The 15268-nt window shown below is 42.5% G+C and overlaps 1 non-coding gene across 1 annotated transcript; it reads left to right on the top strand.

The window, feature by feature from the left end:
- Nucleotides 1-394: 394 nt before the first annotated feature.
- Trnar-gcg (transfer RNA arginine (anticodon GCG)) lies at nucleotides 395-468 on the top strand. The gene has a single exon. It is a non-coding gene; the product is annotated as a tRNA-Arg (tRNA).
- The last annotated feature ends 14800 nt before the right edge of the window (nucleotides 469-15268 follow it).

The raw sequence follows: 15268 nt of genomic DNA, 5'->3' as shown, positions 1-15268 counted from the left end.
TGCATGGTTCGCAGGAGAGCTTCTCTAAAGTTTGGAAAGTAGGAGACGAGGTACTGGCAGAAGGAAAGCTGTGAGGAACGGGCGTGAGTCGTGCTTCGGTAGCTCAGATGGTAGAGCACTTGCCCGCGAAAGGCAAAGTTCCCGAGTTCGAGTCTCGGTCGGTGCACACAGTTTTAATCTGCCAGGAAGTTTCATATCAGAGCACACTCCGCTGCAGAGTGAAAATCTCATTCTGGAAACATCCCCCAGGCTATGGCTAAGCCATGTCTCCGCAATATCCTTTCTTTCAGGAGTGCTAGTTCTGCATGGTTCGCAGGAGAGCTTCTGTAAAGTTTGGAAGGTAGGAGACGAGGTACTGGCAGAAGGAAAGCTCTGAGGACCGGGCGTGAGTCGTGCTTCGGTAGCTCAGATGGTAGAGCACTTGCCCGCGAAAAGCAAAGGTCCCGAGTTCGAGTCTCGGTCGGTGCACACAGTTTTCATCTGCCAGGAAGTTTCATATCAGCGCACACTCCGCTGCAGAGTGAAAATCTCATTTTGGAAACATCCCCCAGGCTGTGGCTAAGCCATGTCTCCGCAATATCCTTTCTTTCAGGAGTGCTAGTTCTGCATGGTTCGCAGGAGAGCTTCTGTAAAGTTTGGAAGGTAGGAGACGAGGTACTGGCAGAAGGAAAGCTGTGAGGACCGGGCGTGAGTCGTGCTTCGGTAGCTCAGATGGCAGAGCACTTGCACGCGAAAGGCAATGGTCCCGAGTTCGAGTCTCGGTCGGTGCACACAGTTTTAATCTGCCAGGAAGTTTCATATCAGCGCACACTCCGCTGCAGAGTGAAATTCTATAAACTACGGTAGTTTTCATAGTAGCTTTGGTGAGTTAAGATTGTTCCCACATTACCTAAAAGTTAGGTGTGCTGCGTACCTTTCGGGCTTTACCTGATAACGACCCCTTTGTTTATATATGCGATAAATGTGTCACAAGATTTCCCTAAAAACCGGAAGCGGCAAACCGCCTAGAAACTGAGTGAGAGGATATAATGTGCCGTGTAACCTACACAATATTTGTGTTTTACGTAGTTATCCTCTTTTTTAACAATGAAAATCCCCAAACAGCCTTTCAATTGTGGTGTTCTTTTATTTTATCTTCGCTACCTGTTTCGGCAATTCATTATGCTATCTTCAGACACCATATCCACCTCCAGAAATTAATCGTTATTGGAATCCTGCAGCCATATGTTTCTGGATGTCGTGAATTCTCAAGTGCATCCTCTGAAGTCAAGTCTACGAAGGAAGCAGCGGAGAATTCACGAAATCCAGAAACATATGGCCCCAGTATGCCAATATCGATTAGTTTTGAGAGGTGCCAGAAAATGGTATAATGAATTGCCGAAACAGGTAGCAAAAATAAAATAACATATGAATTTCACGAGTGTTTGACAATTTCATTGCTAAATATTTGACCTACCGCTATCCCATATCCACATTGGATCAACAGAGATAAATTATCTGGAACCGCACTGCTGCTACGGTCGCTGGTTCGAATCCTGCCTCGATCATGGATGTGTCTGATGTCCTTCGGATAGTTACGTTTAAGTAGTTTTAAGTCTAGGGGACTGATGACCTCACATGTTAAGTCTCAATCGCTTAGAGCCGTTTGAACCATTTGAGATTAGTTATCCTTCCGTCTGTTACTTGTAAACATGCAGTATTTATAGCAAAATTGGACTTGTCAATGTTTAATTCAGATTTTACTAAAAAAATGTTGATTCGTAACGTGGAACGGAATACAGTTGTAATAAAAAGAAAGAAAACAATACAGATTTATCATATAGTGCCAGAAAGCGAAATTTGCTCAATTGCAAGGTAAAATAAAAGAAACTGCAATGCAAAAACATAACAGCCCCGCTTCAATACTCTGTCGAGCTTATATAAAATATGTTTATGTTATTCATAAACAACTTCCCCATTTATCAGTAATAGTAGGAAACTCTTACTTTTCATCATGATGAAGAATGTTCTTTTGAGTTCAAAATAACAATAATCATGCACATTTTTTATGTTTGTACATGTAAACTGAACTTGCAACAGAAGTACATCCTTTGGTTACATAAAAGCGCAGACATCACACGATCAAATAATTTTTATTGCTTATAAAACGCAATATCTGGAGAGCGGTGTGCACATCTCACGTCCCTCCGTACCAGCATCCGGTGACGCCTTAAGGTTGAGGATGACACGGCGGCCGGTGAGGTCACCAGCCGTTTTGCATTGGGGTCGTCTCACCATTCCTCTCCGTTTGCCCACCCACGGGAAGGTGGTTGTTTATAAATTGGGTGGTCCGTTCTTCCATTGTGGAGTAGGGGAGGGTTAGAGCAACCTGCTGTTCGGGTTGTTCTGTAATCTCCCTATCAATCTACCGTACGTTACTAGCTGCCTCTGCCACGTTTGTCGGATTTGGTGTGTTAACGAAGTTATTGCTAGGAGTGTGACGGCCTAATACCAGAAATATGTTTTGATCTTTGGAAACTTTTATATTATTGCCTATGATCTTGAGAGGCGGTGTCTGTGTACTGTAGAGCATCTTAACTATTGTTTGGCCAACCTTGTAGAATTTTGTATAAGATTGCATTTCATGGGCTTTTATATAAATGATCATTTTAGTATATGAAGTTGCCACCCTTTCACCGTAAGACTTTTCTTAGAAGTTAAAATCAAATTGCACCTTCAGTGGCAAGGTTAATATTTTAATTGTTAGTGTTTTGTACCATTTCCATCCCTCCTACAGCGGGTGCATAGTTTGTGTGCTTGTGTAAATTATTAAAACTCTTAGTTTAAAGTTATCTGGTGTGTTGCAGATTTGCACCAGTGTAGTTTTTCAGAGTCTGTTGTGAGCGGTCGTAACTACGGCCGTGTGGAAAGGAGCGGGAAGGTTCTCTCCCCGAAAGCTCATACAGTCAAAACTTGTTTCTTTCTGCCTCTGAGTAAATTGTAACTTTGATATTTGGAGGGTGCTTTATGATTATAATTTAAATCTGTTTCTTTTAAAAAATGCTTTTAGGCTTTATTATAGTGAATAAAATTCCCATTTGTTAAAAGGAATTTGGTTATGATTTCATGAGTTACTCCCTTGCAACTACTTGCATACTTACTTAGTGTGATTAAATATGTTGGTGTTCTTGATGAATCCCTTGGAAATAAAACAAATTCTTAAGAATATTCTCTACAAATAAATCATGGTTCATAGTCGTGTCCCAGACTTACTTCAAACTTTGTACGCTTTTAGTAGGCCATTAAAATAACGTATGTACAAGTAGTAAGGTGCACTAGACTGACAATTCCTGAAATATTGCAAGACATGTTTTACGCATCTGTTATGTGCCTTATGTATGTGTGTGGCAATGCCGGACGTTGGAGTTCATGATGGTCAAGTAGCTAGCGCCCAAGCTTTGTAGTCTGCCCGGTACCTTAGCGTGGTCGATCAGCGAGCTGCCTGCTCCCTATATTATAATATTAAAACTGAGTGAAGGGATCAACGATGAAATTCAACTAGTGTCATGTCACGTCCGCTACGACTAAATGCAATAAAGAAAAGATTTCGTAAGACGAAAGTGTATGCGGCTATGGCACGACTCCTGTTCAACATTAATTATGAATCTATACGATCAGCAAAAAAAGAAATTTTTCAAGATATAAGCGAGGTGTGTTTTCCCTTAGAAACTCTGAACATTCCCTGTATATTTGTGACAACTGCTTTCATTCGGTTTAGTAGATAGCGATTCAATCTATTTTCCATGCCTGTACGACAAATACCGTCGTGATGTCGAGAGCACATCCGACGAGTAGTTGTAGATTACTCTAGTGGTCTGGCAGTTGTGACTTACCGTATTACTAAATAACGTCACTCGCATCAGTATTTACCGAGGTTCGACTTGGGATTCCCCAACCTATCCCTCTCCCTCGGAAATTTAAATTACGAGTAGTAAATAGTCAAATACCGTACGGAAATCACTGTAACTTCATGAAAATGCGCGAAGGATTTTTCCGTTATATTGCCTCAAAAATATACAGGATTGTCCATTGATAGTGGCCGGGCCAAGTGTCTCACGAAATAAGCACCAAACAAAAAGTCTGCAAAGAACGAAACTCGTCTAGCTTGAAGATGGAAACCAGATGGCGCTATCGTTGGCCCGCGAGATGGCGCTGCCATAGGTCAAACGTATCAGCTGAGTTTCTTTTAAAAATAGGAATCCCCATTTTTATTACATATTCTTGTACTACGTAACGAAATATGACCACTTTTTTAGCTTTGTGATGGATGGCGCTGTAATAGTCAAAAACGTATAAATACGTGGTATCCAGTAACATTCCACTAGTGCAGATGGTATTTACTTCGTGATACATTAACTTTCTTAAAATGGACCATTGACCAATTGCGGAAAAGGTCGATATCGTGTTGATGTATGGCTATTGTGATCAAAATGCCCAACGGGCGTGTGCTATGTGTGCTGCTCGGTATCCTGGACGACATCATTGAAGTGTCCGGATCGTTCGCCGGATAGTAACGTTATTTAAGGAAACAGGAAGTGTTCAGCCACATGTGAAACGTCAACCACGACCTGCAACAAATGATGATGCCCAAGTAGGTGTTTTAGCTGCTGTCGCGGCTAATCCGCACAAATTGCGCGACAATCGGGAATCTCAAAAATGTCAGTGTTGAGAATGCTACATCAACATCGATTGCACCCGTACCATATTTCTATGCACCAGGAACTGCATGGCGACGACTTTTAACGTCGTGTACAGTTCTGCCACTGGGCACAAGAGAAAATACGGGACGATGACATATTTTTTGCACGGCGTTCTATTTAGTGACGAAGCGTTATTCACCAACAGCGGTAACGTAAACTGTCATAATATGCACTAATGGAGAACGGAAAATCCACGATGGCTGCGACAAGTGTGATCATCAGCGACCTTGGCGGGCTAATGTATGGTGCGGCGTTATGGGAGGAAGGATAATTGCACCCCATTTTATCGATGGCAATGTAAATGCTGCAATGAATTCTGATTTCCTACGTAATGTTCTACCGATGTTAGTACAAGATGCTTCACTGCATGACAGAATGGCGATGTACTTCCAACATGATGGATGTCCGGCACATAGCTCGCGTGCGGTTGAAGCGGTATTGAATAGCATAGTTCATGACAGGTGGACTGGTCGTCGAAGCACCTTACCATGGCCCGCACGTTCACCGTATATGACGTCCCCTGATTTCTTTCTGTGGTGTAAGTTGAAGAATATTTGCTGTCGTGATCCACCGACAACGCCTGACAACATGCGTCAGCGCATTGTCAATGCATGTGCAAACATTACGGAAGGCGAACTACTCGCTGTTAAGAGGAATGTAGTTACACGTATTGCCAAATGCATTGAGGTTGACGGACATCGTTTTGAGCATTTATTGCATTAATGTGGTATTCACATTGTAACAGCATGCGTTCTCAGAAATAAGTTGACAAAGGTACATGTATCACATTGGAACAACCGAAATAAAATGTTCAAATGTACCTACGTTCTGTATTCTAATTTAAAAACCTACCTCTTACCAACTGTTCGTCTAAAATTGTGAGCCATATGTTTGTGACTATTACAGCGCCATCTATCACAATGCGAAAAATGTGGTCCAACTAAAACATTCATTTTTCTTTACATACTACACGAATATATATTTAAAAATAGTGGTTCCTATTTTAAGAAAACGCAGTTGAGATCCGTTTGACCTATGTCAGCGCCATCTAGAGGGCAAACCATAGCGCCATCTGGTTTCCCCCTTCAAGCTATACAAGTTTCGTTCTTTGTAGTTTTTTCGTTGGGCGCTTATTTCGGGAGATATTTGGCCCAGTCACGATCAATGGACCATCCTGTATGATTTAAATAATGGTGACCAGTGATGAAAAAATATACATTAAAAAATAAGTATCAGCAAGATTCAAGCCATCTTCTCTCCAATGACCCTCTTGCAAAACGCGAACTGTATCCACGTGGTCACAATAACTTCAAACAGCCAGTTCCCTCGTACTCATACATCAGTTAGGTAATAGACACGTAAACATTCTCTAGCGCTTTTCTCGAAACTGCCGGAGTAGTGCACCTGACAACTTGCACAGTATTTTGTTTTAATGGCCTGCTGTAGGTGCACAAGGTCTGAAGTAAATCCGTGATCCCAACGTCGTGGCGTCCCCTTGTAAGACCACAGTGCAACAAGAATGGCGCATTAATGTAAGAAAGTACATATTCCTGGTTTCCTTAAGACAGAGTCCTGCGGCGGTAACAGGTGAGTCACAGAGTGTGTCTGAAATGGCACGGTAACTGGAAACCTACCCCAAAGCTGAAATGCGTGAGGCAGTACGATTGCTGAGGACATGTAAATTTCACGCAGATGCATGGTGAAATCTTGCTCTTATGTGCACCAAACACAGAGTAGCGTCGAGCTGTAGTGAAATGGTGGCGACAAATTCATCTGGGGTCACAGACGAGTATGACGCTGATTGGGAAGTGCAGATCTTGTATCGCGCGACATCCATCCATGTTTTCAAGAGCGTGAAAGAACTTCTCTTTCTGCCTGGATGTCGAAGTGGATTTCTTTCGGTAATGAGATGAACGACTGGTGGAATGCTCCAGCCGTTATTTATAGAGATCAGGCGACTAAGTTTTAATATAGTGTCGTCAATCTGTGTCACTTCCACATGCAGTGCGACATACAACAGAACCTAGTCAACGTGTGAGTCCCATACTCAGGGTATGAATGTTGGGGGGCACTTGAAGGAACCCTGCATCGCCATCCGGGGAAAGATCCTACTAGCCTTTCTCCGTCCTGTAACAAGTTGTCAAGAATGTCAAGGTGTCGTCAATAACCTACTCCTCACTAATAGCACCTAGCAGGCCAGAAGTATAATCTTTTCCATTTGACGGACAGGCCACCTTCAACAGTGTCATATTCCCTCCCTTCACGTGACACCGAAAAGAGCTTTGGAACTTAATCCAGCAGGTTGGCACTATTTCAAAAATGGTCCAAATGGCTCTAAGCACTATGGGACAACATCTGTGGTCATCAGTCCGCTAGACTTAGAACAACATATACGTAACTAACCTAAGAACATCACAGACATCCATGCCCGAAGCAGGATTCGAACCTACGACCACATCAGCCGCATGGTTCCGGACTGAAGCGCCTAGAACCGATCGTACACAGCGGCTGGCGGTTGGCGCTGCGATTGGTGATCGAGACCATTATGCCAGCACCTCTTCTTCCCTTGCCGGCCAAATACTGGGAGCGCAATCTTCATCCACCAGCAGTATTCGAACCAGTGTATGCCCGGGTCGAGCGCCATTGCGTTAGCAACCTTTCATTTACTTTTTATTTTTTCACAGGGAACAAAAAATATCCTTTCTTTTAAAGGCCGGCCGAAGTGGCCGTGCGGTTAAAGGCGCTGCAGTCTGGAACCGCAAGACCGCTACGGTCGCAGGTTCGAATCCTGCCTCGGGCATGGATGTTTGTGATGTCCTTAGGTTAGTTAGGTTTAACTAGTTCTAAGTTCTAGGGGACTAATGACCTCAGCAGTTGAGTCCCATAGTGCTCAGAGCCATTTGAACCATTTTTTAAAGGAACGATGGATAAAAAACATCGTCCTTAAGGAAGGACTCATGTGCGATCTGTGGAAATAGTTCCCAGGCACATCCGAAACGAAAAGAAATAAACATATGGCCGAAGTGATATCCTTGTCCCTCGGCTGGAGTGGAAGATCCTAGCCCCTTCGGGGGCCCACGATACATGTTGCCCAGAACGCAAAGTACGTTTTGTGAATACAGAAACATGCAACTACTTACTTTCTTGAGACACCTGTTTATTCATTCCATGTACGGGTTTACGAATCCCTGCGGACCCATCTTTAGATGGCGTACAGGAAGTTACATAGCAGCGTAATACTGGGTGTTGGTTTTGTGACATGAACATGGTCTATTATTGCATCGAAATCGGCAGATAAACAATACTCTTGGCTATGCAATAAAGCATGTTCCATCTACACGTCACAGAGCCAGCACCTAGCATTCTGCTTGAAATACCTATGTAACGTCCGTACCGATTCCTATTCTGCAAAGAACTTAGTGATGATTATGGACTGTTATTTAGACTGATAATGCAAAACATGGCTTCAAATATGCTAAGCTAATCTGTTCCTTTCCAAATGCCTTTACTAATATTATTAGTATTTTTATTGGTATCTATTATTACAATTATCATTAGAATTATTATTATTGTTATTAGAATTATTATTACTGTTATTATTATTATCTTCATGGTTATTGTCATTATTATCACTATTGTTATTATTGTTATTGTTAGTTAGTTTACTAATATCACTTGTACGTGTTGCTCTTGGTCAGATGTAAGTCTCGTCAGGCTGAATAAGCAATAAATAAATAATCGTATCGAGTCAGAGGAAACAAGTCCGAAGACTGATGGCCCCATCCAAGAAGGAATATCCTGAAATACTAGAAGGCTGTCGAGGTAATTACCTTTCGGAATACATGTAGTTTTGAGTGTAGTACCGCCAGTAAAAATTCATAAATTACTTTTACCCCAGGCTAATTAGTAAGAAAATCGGCAAATGAGGGAAAATAATTTTTGAAACCTTGGGAAAATACTAATATGGGGTGAAGTAATAAGAAACAGAAAACAGGAAGAGGGAGCGCTTACCCCTCTTCTCCCCTCCAAAAGTAAAAAAAAATGGCTCTGAGCACTATGGGACTCAACTGCTGTGGTCATCAGTCCCCTAGAACTTAGAACTACTTAAACCTAACTAACCTAAGGACGGCACACAACACCCAGCCATCACGAGGCGGAGAAAATCCCTGACCCCGCCGGGAATCGAACCCGGGAACCCGGGCGTGGGAAGCGAGAACGCTACCGCACGACCACGAGATGCGGGCTCCAAAAGTCAATTTTATCATATTTTTTATCTATACGCAAAAAGGCACATTTTTCAAAAAGTTCTTATTAGTAAATATAATTCTCATAAATTGTACACGAGAAAGATCTTGTGCATCTCTTCATGTATGCAAATGCTATTTGAGGTGTAAGAATTGGAATAGAGTCCTGTTACGGTAATAGTTTGCAGTTTTTGTTGCTTAGTAAAGTATTTAAATTAAAGGCATAATTCTTTGTACGGAAATATTTCATAGCCTATATATTATACTTGTTGAAATCAAGAGTATATGCCAACAATGAAAACGTGAACTTCCCCTTCATATTTACTAAGCGCTCCTCTACCACTATTGTAGCTGCCGTTTATTCCTACCCAGAGTCCTGTTCAGTTGAGTTAGTATTGTGAACTGTCAGAGTAGTGCCAGAGAGTTCTGTTTCTGTGGCAGTATTCATCAGTTTGTGGTATTAAGAAGTGCTTCAACTTAGTCTCATTTCTTTTGTCTGGACTGAGAAAACAGTAATGCTGGACCCTACTCTCTGTTTTATTGTGGTAAATCTGTTTCGGATGGAGAGACATCAATAGTGATGAAGGGCTTGGAAACTCTAATACTCGTCAGCAAGGAACGGAAGGATGGGCCTCATAATCTTCTACAGAACGCTGGAATGCATCAGGTATGTCGACGTGAATATATCAACGAACGTACTATAAGGCAACTACACTCCTGGAAATGGAAAAAAGAACACATTGACACCGGTGTGCTCCGGACACTGCGAGAGGGCTGTACAAGCAATGATCACACGCACGGCACAGCGAACACACCAGCAACCGCGGTGTTGGCTGTCGAATGGCGCTAGCTGCGCAGCATTTGTGCACCGCCGCCGTCAGTGTCAGCCAGTTTGCCATGGCATACGGAGCTCCATCGCAGTCTTTAACACTGGTAGCATGCCGCGACAGCGTGGACGTGAACCGTATGTGCAGTTGACGGACTTTGAGCGAGGGCGTATAGTGGGCATGCGGGAGGCCGGGTGGACGTACCGCCGAATTGCTCAACACGTGGGGCGTGAGGTCTCCACAGTACATCGATGTTGTCGCCAGTGGTCGGCGGAAGGTGCACGTGCCCGTCGACCTGGGACCGGACCGCAGCGACGCACGGATGCACGCCAAGACAGTAGGCGCAGTGCCGTAGGGGACCGCACCGCCACTTCCCAGCAAATTAGGGACACTGTTGCTCCTGGGGTATCGGCGAGGACCATTCGCAACCGTCTCCATGAAGCTGGGCTACGGTCCCGCACACCGTTAGGCCGTCTTCCGCTCACGCCCCAACATCGTGCAGCCCGCCTCCAGTGGTGTCGCGACAGGCGTGAATGGAGGGACGAATGGAGACGTGTCGTCTTCAGCGATGAGAGTCGCTTCTGCCTTGGTGCCAATGATGGTCGTATGCGTGTTTGGCGCCGTGCAGGTGAGCGCCACAATCAGGACTGCATACGACCGAGGCACACAGGGCCAACACCCGGCATTATGGTGTGGGGAGCGATCTCCTACACTGGCCGTACACCACTGGTGATCGTCGAGGGGACACTGAATAGTGCACGGTACATCCAAACCGTCATCGAACCCATCGTTCTACCATTCCTAGACCGGCAAGGGAACTTGCTGTTCCAACAGGACAATGCGCGTCCGCATGTATCCCGTGCCACCCAACGTGCTCTAGAAGGTGTAAGTCAACTACCCTGGCCAGCAATATCTCCGGATCTGTCCCCCATTGAGCATGTTTGGGACTGGATGAAGCGTCGTCTCACGCGGTCTGCACGTCCAGCACGAACGCTGGTCCAACTGAGGCGCCAGGTGGAAATGGCATGGCAAGCCGTTCCACAGGACTACATCCAGCATCTCTACGATCGTCTCCATGGGAGAATAGCAGCCTGCATTGCTGCGAAAGGTGGATATACACTGTACTAGTGCCGACATTGTGCATGCTCTGTTTCCTGTGTCTATGTGCCTGTGGTTCTGTCATTGTGATCATGTGATGTATCTGACCCCAGGAATGTGTCAATAAAGTTTCCCCTTCCTGGGACAATGAATTCACGGTGTTCTTATTTCAATTTCCAAGAGTGTAATTAATCAGAATGTTGCACAAACAGATGACAAAAGTTTGAGATCCTCTTCCTCTTATACATTATGTTTCAGAAAAGACTGTCATATGTGCTGAAAGTGTGACATAGAGGAGGAAAAAAACAAACAAACAAAGAAAACAAAAAAACACACTCCACTAACAAGTGGAGTGTTTGAAGTTCGCTCTTTAACTGTGAAACATACGCTGCTTGAGAAAGCAGAGAAACGCAATGATGATTTCGGTAGAAAGGTTGCTGAACCCATCATCAGTGTTTTGTGTTTAGAAGCTGCAGAAGCCCGTAATCATAATGATTGTAATGCTAAATTAGTGTCGAAACCCCGCTCTGTTGTAAAAAGAAACAACTCTCAAGATATCAACTTTGATGCCGCTTTTCAAGAATTATGTAAATTTATAGATAGTTTAGAGGAATGTCAATTCCCACTGCTCGATTTATTGCATAATGAATGTTTCCCAGAAAGAGAAACAATGACCATAAAAAAATCAGAAAAATAAACTGACTCAAAACTTCGGTGATGGAGTCTTGTTTGAACCACAATGCCAAAAAAGTCCCCCAGATTGTATGTTTTCGTGGCAGGGCCACAAACTTTTGAATCAATCGTACAATGAAAGAGCTGTTAATAAAAATGATGGGAGAAATGGAATAGCAGAATCAGCAGCACCTATTACTCATGAAGATATAAGAATGACACCTTACAGTATTGCCGATCATCTAGATGTCAATGACTTGATAGAGAATTCTAAAGTTATGGTTCCTAACAATTTTCACAAATATTTGACGGGTGTGGTTTTGTTAAAAAAGGAAGGTTGTGAACAGTCCTCTTAAAAAACGAGTGTACAGCAATATCCCATGCTATTGTGTCAGCTACCAGTGCTCGTTGATTTATCTCCCCACTGCAACTTGTTCTTGCGGTGTACTTGTTTTGTAAAGTGGGATCAAAAAACCTTGTGGAAATTGTCTCGAATATGTGTTTCTGCTCTTGATATAGCACTGTGGCTTTATTTGAGGCTTCTGCCGTTCAGTTCTGGAAACCAAATATTTCAAACGATTCGTTCTCACAGTACGTTTTCGATAATGCTGACTTCAATATTGCAACAATAATGGAAAAAAGTACATTCCATGCTATGGTTGGAATCAAGTGTGTGACTCCAGGAAGAGCGATGGAACAACAGAAAGTAACGAAACTCTCTATCATGCCGAGCTCTACTGAAACAGCAAGTACAAAAAAAAAAGAAAAAAAATTGTTTGCTAAAATTCTGAAGGCAGAATAGAGTTGGAACTGAAGAAATTGTTCTGCAAAATTTCTACTCAGATCAATAATTCACTAAAGCAACAGAGCCTACCAACCACTATTTCACTTGGATGACGGGATAGTCTGTACGGCTTTCTATTCCTGCTTGGCAAGGTTTTATGGAGAAAATCACAACTCGAGAACCTGATACGCATTCATTAATCAACAACTCACCCACAGATTACAGCACTATTTTAACTGCTTCAACTTATGCCATTACGGATAATAAGATGACCACACAGCAAACATGTATCGTTACGTTTGGTCAAACACTCTACATGAAAGCTAAAGATACAGCTGCAGTGGAGGCTAATTGAGGGAATGACCTATTCACTAATGTAGTTACTCAGTTAGGAAGCTTTCATTTGATAATGTCTTTTTCTAGTAGCAATAAGAATCTTGATGAGATACAGTGGACTCTTTCAACTTTTGGAGACTGTTTAGGCTGCTGTTTCTGTTCCCCATATACTTTCTGGTCGTGCATACACGAGGGCAATTCAGGCTTACACGTCAGTCGTGCGCTCTTTCCGTCATAATACTGGAGGAAATGACAGTCATGGAGAAAGAGAAGAAACATGTTAAAGACTGTATTTCTGATATGAGTGGAAGTGGTGCATCTTTCGGCAATTTGGAAAAAATCTAGCGATTGAAAAGCATAAAAATAAATTTGTGAACACAGTGGATGATATTACGGAAAGAGGGAAAACTTCCCAGTTACAGATACAGTTTATTCAGTTTGTCATCTTGACATTGCATTTTATCCACGCAGAGCGTATGGGGAATACACAACGTGTGACAGCTATGGTCTCAATATTCCATGTAAGCTGACAGTTTCCTTGTGCTAAGGCGTGTAATTTGTAGATCCAGGGCATGGAAAAACTGAAAGAAATCTTGAAACCCGCGGAGCTCGATAATTTCACGAAGGACAGCTTCTTCACGGTTCGACGCACTGATAAATATTGGTTTGGAGTATGGACTGACATGTTAATGGAACAAACGATTATGGAGAACCTGAAGAGTGTTTGAGGTGTTTCCCACAGAGGAGCTTTCACCAGTTGTGTATTGAACCGATGGATTTGCGGTATACCAACAGCCCATTACATATGTGAAACTGTGGAACAGTTCTGCAATTTACATGCGGGGTCGAGTGATCAACGTGTTAAACTGAGGAGTGGGAGGATAGAAACTGAGGAGAAAATTCGCAGAAGATTTCAGCTACGGTTGCAACAACACACTCCGTTTGCTTATAAGGAGCAATAGTATTCATTAGGATCCGGATTAGCAGCTTCTCAGGAAGTACACTGCTACAAAGCTGTGTTCGTTGGTGAAGAAGCTCTTCAAACGATACTCACTATCTCGTCAAAATTTGGTTCTCTGACGCTTAAGTGATCCAGCATGGATAAGACAATGTGCATGTCAACTGTTAGGCTTGAAAAAAATAACTTTACTGAAGTAGATACACCTCAGTTATTTCAAAGAGTACTGTGCACGTTTCGTTCTCCTGATGATTGAAAGGATTGCTTTACGTACGCATTATCGAGAGTACCAATGTCTCGGTTTGACAGCAGTGGATTGATGAGGAAAACAAGAAACTCATCACTATTCAGTCTTTTCAATCAAGTACCTGAAAGGAATATTGATAATAGTCAATCGAAGTTCTTTGTTCTAGATAGAGGATTTCTTAAACGAAACGTTGTGTTGCCCGGAAATGGAACTTTTGGTGACATTTATAAAACATTTATAACCTATATTAAAATATTGCTGTTGTATTTGACGGATATTCAGGAAGCTCTCTGACCATAAAAACTATTGAACGCAAAGGCGAACGATGAAGCGGACCTGACGAGAAATTTTCTTTAGTGACGGGACGTTATGCGTTGAGTCATAGTCTGCCTTTCTTAGTAACCTCGGCAATAAGGAAATGTTTATTACACAATTTGTGCCTAAAATAAGACAGTTTTGATATTGAAATTAGGATTGCGGATGACGATGCAGATGCTGAAATTGCTGCAAAAGCAATAAATGCTCAAAATTTTACGAGCAAGAGATTGTAGGGGATCAAAACGTAGATCTTCTTGTGCTGCTTATCGCTCTTGATCCAGACGACACAGATTAAATCCTGATAAAGGAGGGTAAAAGTAGCATGAGAACAAGGTTTTACAGTTCTAAAGATATACGTAACTCCTCACTCGTTCATGAATGCAATAATTCAATACCGTTTCTTCATGCAGTAAGTGGTTACGACAGCACTAAAGACTAGTTTGGGAAAGGAAAGCTGCAAGCTGTCTAAGTACTCAACCGGTATTCCAACTTCATAATATTAAATAGATATTCAACAATTCGGCTTCCTCTTCCTGTTTTGATGTACTTGTCGGTCAGGGAAACAATGTTGTCATACTTTCCCTTTTGCCACCCACAACTGATGCAGGACGCCTTACCTACAAGTCCAGCTATGGCTGGGGAACAACTTGGATCCCTGAAACTGGGGCTGGAGGGAATCAGACTCATCCATCTCCCCGATTCACATGAAACGACCACCTGCACCCAGAGCATACTGCTACTGATTTCATGCGGCTACACTCATGACTGCTTAAGAAAGTGCGGATGTGTGAAGACTGACCTACACTACACAACAATGTGCAAAAACTGTCATGGACAAAGCTGCACTAATATGCCTCGCAGTGATTTGACATAAGATTTGTATGATGGTTTAGTGAAAAAATATATTCACAATTTATTTGTTTCATAGGTATTGTAGTATTTTCATTGTCTACATTCAGTAAATATGATTGTAAATATATTACAATAAGAAAAATTGTTGATTAGTTTTACAGTAATTCTTAATTCAAAAAAAAATTATTTTAAA

This window comes from Schistocerca nitens, chromosome 1 (genome assembly GCF_023898315.1).
Source record: "Schistocerca nitens isolate TAMUIC-IGC-003100 chromosome 1, iqSchNite1.1, whole genome shotgun sequence".
In the NCBI taxonomy this organism is placed as follows: Eukaryota; Metazoa; Arthropoda; class Insecta; order Orthoptera; family Acrididae; genus Schistocerca; species Schistocerca nitens.
This window is presented reverse-complemented; position numbering and strand designations above follow the sequence as displayed.